The following is a 9,405-nucleotide window of genomic DNA, read 5'->3' as shown; positions in this document are numbered from 1 at the left end:
CTAGGCCTCCACTCTCGCTCCCCAGCCGCCCCGCCTCTTCAAGCCCGCGTTCGGGGGAGGGCTGCGAAGGGGAGATTAGACAGCAAGAGGAACCTCTTGGATGGCCTGCGCTCAAGCGCTCGCACGTGTAAGCGAGCGATAGAGCTGAGGTTGCAGACTTGCAAGAGATTAGGAGGGCAGATCTCTCTGCAGCCAGGCCTCGCGTGTCCGCGGGTAGCCTGCCTCGCGTTCCTTCCCCAACTTGGCCGGGGCCAGAAGGGGTGAAGAGCGAGCTGCAGGTGAGATGGCGTTTATCTGATTCTCTAATGCCACAAAAATGTCTTTGATGCCCCAGCCCCCCCCCCACGGGTGGGGGGGAGATCAAAGGCCCCGTGGGGAGGAGGGACAGCTCCATTCATCACACCAAGCTTACTGGCAGTGGCTGCAGTCACTGCTCCTCCCCTCCACTTGCTTGCCCCAAGGGTGCCGAAGGACAGGTGGTGCAGGACATTCCACAGCAAGGGCCAGTCTCTCCATCAGTGGCATCAACCGTTAAGGGAGTGGGGTGGGGTGGATCTCCCAAGTGGTAGAAACTTCAGGCACCCAGAGGAAAGCTCCTGGTCTTTTGGGGTGGAGATAGCAACTGAATTCTGGGAATGAGGCCACTGCCAAGAGAGAGAAACATCCCTGGTGAGCAGAGAGAAGGCAAGACTGAGTCCCGCCAGAGAGTGGGGACAAGCGAATAGAGATGAAGCTGGCGACTAAGGCGATGTCACCGAAGACCATAGATGCCTAACCCAGGGGACGAGGCCGATCTGGGGTAGCAAGCAAGTGGAGAACAGAAATGGAGAAACATTGCCCTAGGCATGTGGGGAAGCTCCTAGGTTTGCTGTGAGCCCAACCCCACGGCCATGGTGTCCCAGCTGTGTCAGTCTAATCCACTCTACCTGGGACAGAGAATTTTGGTGAGGGGGCTGGAGCACTCTAGAGAAGGGGAAGGGACCCTTGGTGGGTCGCCTAGTGACTGAGGGAGCTAAGGAGGCACATGGGGCCCGAGTGTTGCCCCCTCCCATTTTAACCTTTCATAGCATCCAGCTGCCACCCGTGGCCTCTGCACCTCTTAATTTTGTGCACAGTTACTGTTTCTGCAGGGCAATGCCAACTCTGGACACTGCACTCTCAAAGACGTGCCCAACTCAGGCCAGATGGTACTAAACAGGCATCTGGAGAGCTTTAGAGGTTCCTAAAGGCTGCAGGTGGCCAATGACCAGACCCCTGGGAACCACTGCCTGGGTTCTGAGTCCCCTACCCACCCCTACCCCCACCCTGCTACTGTTATTGCAGATTATGAAATGCTCTCCCTATCCTGCATTCTTCTCCGAGGCAAGAATTTTAATGTATTTGTCTTTGTCATCAGGGGACCAGGGCTCTGGGACCGCCCTGCCTCTGCCTGAGGAGGGAGCGCCCCAAATCTAGTCCCTGCTGTCTCCAGACCCCAGCCTCTTTCCATTACCACCCCCTCATGCCCTAGCCCTGCCCCTCGCCTCCCTCTCCTAAGACACAGTCTCTCTGTGGGGTGGATAAAAATGATGTTATTGAAACAACAGAATTGGGAGCAGTGGCAGGGAGCAGGGATCAGCGCAGGAAACTGGGGCGTTTGCCAAGAAGCCTTCTCCCCCGCAGGCGGCCTTTCTGCCCCCACCCCCCACCTTTCCTACAAACACACACAGATCGCCCCACCCCTCCTGCAGCACTCTCCCTGGCCAGATCTTTCGGAATATTTGGCCATCCCCGGATTCCCTAAGCCCTCACCACCCCCCCCCTCCCCCCAGAGTCCCATTGCAGAATTCATGGGCCCAGCAGAGCCAGCAGAGGCACCAGGGCAGGGGAGGCGTCCTCTGGAGTCGGTGATGGGCAGGCCTTGGCTCTCTGCTCACTCTCTTTTGCCTTCTCTGCACCCCCACCTAGGAGCTGGCTGGCATCTGGGCAGAAACCAGAGCAATGACTTTGGCCCTTATGTATTCCAAATCTTTAGAGAGAGGAGTTCAGATGTTCCTGAGGCTTCGGTCCCTCACTATCACCCTAGAAGGCTTTTCGTGGAGCAGGGCTGGGGGACAGAGACAGAGGTCCACAAAGATCAAGATGCATGTGAGCCCACGGAAACCACAGGACACCCTTGCATCCCCTAGACAATGCTGAGTCACTTTCACCCACAGGTACAGATGGACACACAGATGGGCTGGCTCAGGCTGAGACGCATGCCTGCCTCCCTGGAGATGACAGGCACCCGCCCCACCCCCACCTCACGCACACCACCTCTGCACAGATGTGCATGTGAAGGAACGTTCACAGAAGACTGGAACACAGCAGCCCAGAAGGGGGCAGCATGGAGGGGGTGTTGCCACTCTGATCCCCGCTTTGTCCTCTGGGCACTGGGACCCCTCCACCTCTTCCTCTGTTGCTCTGCCTTTAGTTCTGAGAACCTTGTAACTCCACTTTTAGGCCCTCCTGCAAAAGAAAGAGGGGGAAGGAGCACAGGGATGTCTGGCTGCGGGACGGGAGAGGGAGGAGGAGCAGAGGTGGGGACTGGGGAGGGGGGAGAGGCAGCTGGAGAGAGATAACATCGGAGTCGCTGCAGGGGAAAGCAGAGCCCTGTGTGTTGGATCCTCTCTCGCTGTCTTTCCGTGTCTTTTCACGTCTCTCCCATCTCCAGAATTCGGTTTCTATTTGTGTCTGTCTCTAAATCACTTTCCCTGCTTCTTTGTTTCTCAGAATGACTGAAGCTGCAGGAGCCCAGGAATTTGGGCCCATGACCCTTCCCCTCCCAGTAACCTCCCTCTCTCCCTCCCTCTGCACCGCCTTCCCTCCCCCTTCCCCAGCAAGGGGACCTAACTGCCATTCCTTCAGGGTGGTGACTGGGTCTTGAGAATTCCTAAGGGCCCTGGGTCTCTAGGTCCCGGAAGAACAAGGAGAGGAAGGCCTAGCCCTCTAGAGAGATGGAGGGAAGGAGAAAGAAAAAGGGTAATTTTCCTCTCCCTTTTGTACCCATCGCTCCACTCCAGCTTTCCCCAGCCTACCTGAAGTCAGGAGAGTGCGCCTTTCCAGCCAAGGGTGGGAGCTCAAATGCCTGGTTCCCACTTAAGCCCTGTCTGATCACTGCCTTACAAGCCAAGTTTCCTCTGAGACCCCCTCTGGGCCTTTGTCCAAGGGAGCCCCCACCCCAGTTTCCAGTTCCCCACAAGGCCTACCTGCCCCACATCTTCCATACCTCTCAACCCTACCTACTTCCCACATTTCCAATCACCCCATCTGTCAAAGGGAGAAAGAACTGGAAAGGGGTTTTGGGGGGGGGCTCTGAGGAGGGGAAGGGGAGCAGGGGCTGAGAGGGAGGGGCTGCTCACCGGACTGGGCTGGGAACAGCCAGAGAACATTTGTTTCCACTTAGCTCAGCCCCAGTGGCCCCGGGTGGGAGTGGTTGGCCCCAGGAGCCTCTCCAGCCTTCCCAGTCCAGGCCTGGCTCCTGTGTTAGAACCTGGGGGTGGGCAGAAGGACCCTGGCATGGCCTCAGGTGTTCTGGGAGGGACCTCCACCACTTCATTGTTCTCCAGGAAACACCCCCTATCCATACTGCTTCGGCTCCCACCTCCGAGGGAATCAGGGCCTTCAGTCTCTCCTAAGTTCTGTCTCTCCTAATTGTGTCGGTGTCTTCTGTCTCTCCCTGGGCAGCTGTCAGCACATTTTTAATTGAACACCTATTATGTGCCAGGCACCCAGCTACGTAGTGGAGAAACAAGGGTGAGCAAAAGTAGACCTAATCCCTACCCTCGTGGAACTCATGGTCATTAATCATATCATCTTACAAACAAATAGAAAGCTGCAACCTTGACCTGTGTTGTCCAGGAGAAGGGAGGGGCCCGTGAGGCTCTGGCTGGGGGTATTCGCTGAATCAGGGAAGGAGGAGCGGGCTTCTCTGAGGAGCACACGTTCCCTCGGAGATACAAAAATAAGTTGGGGTTAACTGGGAGACACAAGAGAAGGAAGAGCATTTCAAGCCAAGGGAACAGCCTTTGCAAAAGGCCCTCCGGGGTATGGAGAAAGCATGGGGGCACTGAGTCAAGGTTGGCATGGGTTGAAAGAGAGTGAAAAGCAGCCTGGTGGGAGATGAGACTAGAGAGATTTAGGAGGATCAAACCAAGTAAAGCCTTACAGGCATGGAAGGGAATGTTTTTCTTATTTTAAAAGCAATGGGAACTCTTTAAGACAAATACACTGCAAGAGGGAAGAAAAAGAAATGGGGGGGGGGAACCTCTGGATTAAAGGAGAACTAAAAGACATATAAGAAAACCCCAAAACAGGCAAAGTTGGACTATGGTAGTTAGAGACATGTGGTTGGATGACAAAAACAAGTAGATGCTTCCCCTGAAAGTGAGGATAGGTAGTTCCTCGGGGGTGGGGGATGGAGGCAGTTCTGTTTTGAGGAACAACTGGAATGGGATGGCTGGCAAGGTTCTGTCTCTTTTCATGGCAGTTGGCTTCAAGGGTGTTCAATTGTACATTTGTTCTATGCTCTTTTCTGTATTCATTTTCTTAACAATAAAAGGGTTAAGAAAAAAAACATTCCCTTTGGGCCTGAGCGGGAAGCCACCATAGCGATTTCCCCTGGGGAATGAGTGACATGGTCAGTTGTACATTTGGAAAAGATGACTCTGGCCATGGTGTGAAGGGAAGAGTGCAGGAGAGCCAGAGCGGAAGGAAGCAGGAAGGCCAGCTCGGAGGCTCTGGAGGGGCCCAGGTGAAAAGCCCCCGCAGCCTTGAGCTGGGTGAAGGGCAGCCATGATGGACAGAGTGGACAGTTCTGGTCCCTGTTGAGGAAGCAGGGTCAGGTGGACTTGGGGGAGGCTGGAAATGGGGGCGAGGAAGAGGGAGTTGGCAAAGGGGCCTCTGGGATGTTTCCCTGGCCGAGCAGGATGAATGGTGGTGTGTCCACTCAGCTAAGGAACCAGCATTAGGCAGGGCTGGGTGGGGGGTTTGGGACGTGAATGAAAGATGCTTCTGAGACATTCGCTGTGGGGTGGCAGTTGGATGTTTGGCTCTGGAGCTCGGAGGGGAGGCCGGGCTGAGTCATCGCGGTGTGGGGTGTAATTAAGCCGAGCACAGGGCCAGGATCGCCCAGGAGAGAGTGCGGAGGGAATGGAGGCTCCGTGAGCATTTAATGGCCCGAGGAAGGGTAAGAGGCTTCCCCGAGGAGGAAACCAAGGAGCGCCTTCAGAAGTGTAAGAGGAGAGAGCATTGTGGTTTCACAGAAGCCAAGGAAAGAGAGCACTTGGAGATGAGGGGAGTGGCAATCGTATTAACCATGTGCGAGAGGTGGGTCAGATGGGGAAGAAAATGTGTCCGCATAACACAAGACGAAAACCACTGAATCAGTTCAACCTCAGGCTGATTTGGCCAAAGCACAAATACGACCCACCAACCCACTGTTTTCTTGCTGTCACACCGGCACAGCTTCGCTTACAAAATCAAGTGCATACTCCTTAGCTTGGCATTTCAGGCCCCACCACGGTTTGCCTCTCTGTCCGCTCCCAGCCTCACCTTCTTTTCTGTCTCCACCAGAGCTCCAGGTTCACTGTGGCGCTCCGTCAAGCCCCAAACCCTGGCCTCCCCTCCACGCTCTGCTCACCTGCCTCCCGGCCCCAGCAGGCCCAGCTCTGCCCTTTCTCCAGGTTCCCACACACCCATCGTGGGAGGCAATCTCTCCAATTCTCATTAACTCATAGCGCTTTGAACCTTTCTTATAGGAAGTACAGCATTTAGAGTTGATTTTGTCTGTGTATTTTTCCTCCACTTGCTTATGAGTTTTTTGTTTTGTGTTTGTGTTTGTTTTTGTTTTGTTTGCAGGGCATGAACTATATCTGGCCTGCAGTGGACACTTCATAAACTTGGGTTCTCTGGAACTTGGAAGCTTCAAAGATAGACCGCAGGGCCGGGCAAGGCAGACCCCCCCCCCCCCCACCATGTGGGGTCACCTCCTCACCAAAACCAGGTCTTCTGAACTCAGGTGGGAAACTGGGACCCTCGGGGAGACCAGAGGATTTCTTAACATCCCCTCTCCTGGGGCAAACACACACAGCCCACCCTACAGCCCACCACTAACACCAGGGCACCCGCTCAGGGAGCCTAGCACAGAGTCACAGCACCATCTCCTGGCAAGAGGAGACACTGTCCCTCAAGAGAAAATAAAGTAAGGTCATTTCCATGGTAAAGAAAAGCAGATTAATAATTAGAACCAGGAAGAGCACCAACCTGTTCAGTTAACAACAAAAATTTAGAAGGTGTAAGCTCAAAGCTGGGAGAGGTGTGGAGAAACCTTCGCGTATTGCTGGCAGGGCTATCAAGTTGACCGTGTGTTCCAGGAGGCATGACACCAACTGATCATATATACCTTGTGTGATTTCACTTTGGAGTGATACCCAGTGTAAGTTATTTAAGAGAAAAAAAGAAAGAAACTATGCACGCTAATGTAACTACGTTTTCTGTATTAGTGGAGAGCTCAAAGCTTACGCAATGCCTAGCTAGCAGAGGGTGTGTTAACCACACCATAAAACACTGGTCAGGCATTAAAATGACATATATGTTCATTGCACTGACGCAAGGAACAGTCTCTATAAAATAAATGCTAAGTTACAAAAAGAGCAGCCAGAATGTCTCTTTCATTTATGAAGTAGAAACAGTGCGTGCAGCAATAAGGATTGGGAGAGGATTAAACATCTTATAAGGAGCTGATGTTATTCAATGGTGAAGAAGCATTTTGAGTTTTTGGCTTATTTATTTCCTCTCTGGTGGAAGCTTGTGTTTCTGATAGAGACTCCAGCTCTTCAGTAAAAAGAAATCAAAAAGGAGAAAACTGGTTAGGACAATGTCCCAAGCTCATGGGGCTGGGCAACGTCCCTTGGGGACAGTCAGGGTCAGAGAGCTTTCCCTGGCTTTTCTCCAAAGCTTTCCACCTGCCAGCGACTCGTATGTAATATGCGTTCGGTAAGTGTCGGTGGAGTCCCCGAGGTGAGAATGACGTCAAGCCTGAAGACCAGCGGTCTTCCTCAGTGCTGTCTCCTCTCAAGAAGCCTCCTTCAATTGCCCTTCAGCCCTAAGTCTTCAAATTATTGGCCCTGATTCGATAAGGGCCAGATAATGCCTCGAGGCTGTCACTGAACCGCACAGCCTGACCTTCCTACGGCCTTCAGTGCCTCTGCCCAAAAGGGATCTGAGACTGGCCAGGAGGGAGGTCCCCAAGAGCTGGAGGAGCCTCACGCTTTGGCTTCGTATCTAGCGTCCTTTCGTCAAATCTAGCAGCGTGCCTCCTTTGCTCTGGGCACGGAAAATAGATACGTCGCAGATTGGGTCCTCCAGATGCTGGAGATGATTTTTGCAAGGGGTTTATCTGGAAAGGAGGGAGGCAGAAGCAGGATTGGGCAGAGGGAGAAGTGGGGCTGTGACGCAGGCTCAGCTAAGGCTCCTTCACAGGCTCTGCCAGCTCTGGAGGGACTTTTGCCACCAGAATGTCCCCCCACGGATTGAAACGGCCAGGGCTTTATACCCCTATCTCACTTGGTCACCAGATAGGTGGGCAGCCCCGAGGAAGGGAGAGTGTGTTCTCTGCAGCTGACCCTGAAGGAGCTGACGGCAGAGACTGACTGTTGACCGCACTCGCCATGGCTGGGTAGCAGACCCTTCATGAAGGGGAGCCTGGGCGGCGCACCTCTGTCTTTATTAGGGGACATCTGACAGATGAGGAAATTCAGGCCGAAATCATAGGCATCAAGTGGTAGAGCTAGGAGTCCAGCTTGCGCTCCTGGTGCACCCTTACCCCCGCCTGTTGCCACGTATACCACAGTGCCCCCCCCCCCAGCATTGAAAAGGGTTCCCATGGAGAAAACGTTACGGAATGGACCATTAGTGATCAGAAGGGGCCACGGGATATCCAGCAGGGTCAATGGCATTCCTCACGGCGTCAGGAAGACGGAACCTGGAGTGCCCCCTCTTAGCCACTTCCATCTCCTCCCTCTGCCCCCACCCCCTTGGACTTCTGGCACGCACATCCTTTGGTGCCCCCGTCCCCCTATGCCAGGATATAGCACTTTGCCGGGTCACAACACAGCCCTCGCACGTCCTCTCTCTGCCTCTCCTGGCCTAGAGGGGTCCCTCCAGCCCTCATCTCTTCGCTGTAGTTTGGCATTGTTTTATTTATTTATTTTTTTTAAATTATTTTTAAAATATTTTATTTATTTGACAGAGAGAGAGACAGCCAGTGAGAGACGGAACGCAAGAAGGGGAGTGGGAGAGGAAGAAGCAGGCTCCCAGCCCAGCAGGGAGCCCGATGCAGGGCTCCATCCCAGGATTGTGGGATCATGCCCTGAGCCAAAGGCAGATGCTTAACGACTGAGCCACCCAGGCGCTTCCTTGGCATTGTTTTAATTTCAAAAGACAACAAGGTCACATCCGTTGGCTTTAGACAGAGCTGTGATCAAATTCAGCTCAGCCATCTGCCAGCTGTTGGACAACTAATGGTCCTGCCTGAGCCTCATTTTCCCCTGAGGTAGGAACACCCACCCCATAGAGCCATCATGAGGATTCAATGATACAGCGAAGACACAGCGCCAAGTCAGGACCTGAAAGATACCAGGCTCTCATTCACTAGTAGCGGTTATTTTTTAAATAAAGAATTCAGGATGAGGATCCGGTCTTCTTGTGCCAAATGAAGAAAACAAGGATTCAAAGACAATTCCTAGAGAACCAGTTGCGTCTATGGATCATCGTCCCAGGGAAGGGTTTTAAATGAGCCAATTTAAAGAAAAGCATTGAGTAAGTATAGTCCACGTGGTATGTGGACATACAGGAAAGGACCTACAAATAATGGTGTAGGGGAAGGCACAAGTCTGCTTAGGGTCTTCCTAACCCTATCCATGCTCTGAGGGGAATAATGAGGCGTCCCAGAGAGGACAGGAGGGCCGCTGCCCCAGAACACAGCAGAGGACAAGCTCAGCTGAGCAGGGGTCCACTACCTGATGGAGAGTTCCTTAGAGCTCCCAGGGTTGTGTGGATGGCAGACTCACCCACGTTGTGGGGGAGGGGGTCCAGTCTGGCAACTCCTATGTCTTCATTCCTTCCAACAATGGTGTGCGGGAGACCAGAAGACGGGTCAGAAGACATAAGTTCTGGTCTTAGGAGCCGGTTTGCTTTGTGTTCTTGACGCAGTCACTTCCCCACTTGCTGCTTCTGTTTTCCCATATGACAGTGGGGACTGGGAATGAACGAGCTCTCAGCTCTGCGCGGGTGGGACAGCCCTTTAAGTGGTGAATCCTCGGTGCCAGCAGAGGGCGCCAGACCCTGAGGAGCAGATTGGAGGCTCCCTTGGGACCATCCCGCAGA

This window comes from Ursus americanus, chromosome 1 (genome assembly GCF_024610735.1).
Source record: "Ursus americanus isolate L20-20 chromosome 1, mUrsAme1.1.p, whole genome shotgun sequence".
NCBI lineage: Eukaryota > Metazoa > Chordata > Mammalia > Carnivora > Ursidae > Ursus > Ursus americanus.
The sequence above is the reverse complement of the archived record's forward strand: the minus strand, read 5'-3'. Positions refer to the sequence as shown.